At 47.1% G+C, this 1,921-nt stretch overlaps 1 pseudogene; it reads left to right on the top strand.

Moving 5' to 3' along the window:
• The first annotated feature begins 1,044 nt into the window (after positions 1-1,044).
• On the top strand, positions 1,045-1,914 carry LOC103732016 (annotated as a pseudogene).
• The last annotated feature ends 7 nt before the right edge of the window (positions 1,915-1,921 follow it).

Below are 1,921 nucleotides of genomic sequence, written 5' to 3'. Positions count from 1 at the left end.
ACACACAGATGCACACAGACAGACACACACACAGACACACAGACACACAGACACACACACACACACACACACACACACACACACACTGCCTCCTACCATATGATGGTCTGCAAAATGATGTCCTGTGGTTGGCAGGACAGAATGAGTGAATAGCAAGGCTTCATGGAGTTGATGTGGTTCCTCAAAACCAAAACACCCAGAGTCTTAGAAGCCACACAAGGAACTGTGCAGTGTTTGTAGAAGACCCAGTTACTCAGGTGGCTGCTTAAGCAAAGGAGAGACATAGTTACATTTTTTGAAGGCTGTCCTGGATGCACTGTGAATGTGTTAGATGAGGCAACAGGGTCACAGCAAGTCACTTAGGAGACCAGCAGTAACCTAGTTAGTCAACTGCAGCTTCAGTCAGAGTATTGACTCTGGATGGACAGGGATGTTTATTGAAATCCCACTATGTGCAAAGCACTAAGCTAAGTACTAAGATGCAGCCTCAGCCTTCAAAGGAATCATGTTCAAAAAGAGATTATAAGCAAGTTGTTATTATATCTCATAACACAACAATTTAAATAATATTTTATTTATTATTTTTTATTTTGTGTGTATGAATGCCTTGCCTGCACGTATCCAAGTGCATCTGGGTCATGCAATGACTGTGGAGGCCAGAAGACAGCATCATATTTCTCTGGAACTGAGTTACACGCAGTTGTTAGCTGCTGGACCTGGGTCCCTTGCAAGAGTAGCCAGTGTTCTTAACTGCTGAGCCATCACCAGTCCCTCATAACACAAAATTTTAAATAGCACAGTTCTTTTACACCTAGGAAATTCAGGAAGTCACTGTGCCTCAGTTCGTTGCCGTTAGGTCTGGACACTGAGCCATTCTTAATGAATTCCAACTCTATTTCCATTTGTATTCTAGTTTGCATTATTTGTTTGGCGTTATGAGGGGGACACCCACTGAAGGACCAGGTCCAGGTTGATACCCTTCCCAGCATCTGCACTGAATGAATCTTCTCCACACCAATTCCTTCTTGAAACACGAGGCCCAGGATGAATGGCAGCCAGGCACCGAACTTTGTTCTCTTGGGACTGTCCAGTGACCTAGAGAAACGGCAGCTCCTGTTCAGCATCTTCCTGACACTGTACTTTCTGGGTCTCCTGGGGAATCTGATACTTCTGCTGGCCATTAGAGCAGACGTCCACCTCCACACCCCCATGTACTTCTTCCTCAGCCAGCTCTCTTTGGTGGATCTTTGCTTCATCACTACCGCAGCCCCTAAGATGCTAGAGACTCTGTGGACCGCCGATGGATCCATCTCATTCTCTGGATGTCTGACCCAGTTGTATTTCTTTGCTGTTTTTGCCGATATGGACAACCTGCTTCTGGCAGTCATGGCTATTGACCGCTATGCTGCCGTCTGCCATCCCCTGCACTACCCACTTCTAATGACATCTGGTAGATGTGGGGTGCTGGTCAGGGGGTCATGGGGAGTGGCCTACTGAGTCTCTGTGGTACATAACTTGTTGCTGTCCCAGTTATCTTTCCATACTGATCAAGAGATACCTCATTTTTTCTTTGATTTTGGCCCACTCTTGTGGTTTTCCTGCTCTGATGCCCAGCTCAATGAGGGCCTGATGATGGCTCTGGCTGGGGTCTTAGGAATTAGCGCACTTCTTTGCATTGTTAGTTCTTATGGTCATATCTTCCACGCTGTGGCTAGGGTTCCATCAGCATAGGGGAAAAAGAAAGCCCTGGCCACCTGCGGCTCTCACCTCTCTATGGTCACCCTCCTCTACAGCACCGTTTTCGCTACCTATCTGAAGCCCCCAACCAGTTCTCATTCTTCTGGGGGACTGGTGGCTGCTGTCATGTACACGCTGGTAACTCCTGATCTGGACCCCTTCATTTACAGTCTGAGAACTAAGG

This window comes from Nannospalax galili, unplaced genomic scaffold (genome assembly GCF_000622305.1).
Source record: "Nannospalax galili isolate Female #2095 unplaced genomic scaffold, S.galili_v1.0 scaffold1995, whole genome shotgun sequence".
Classification (NCBI taxonomy): domain Eukaryota; kingdom Metazoa; phylum Chordata; class Mammalia; order Rodentia; family Spalacidae; genus Nannospalax; species Nannospalax galili.
Note: the sequence above shows the minus strand (reverse complement) of the source record. Positions and strands in the feature narration are given on the sequence as shown.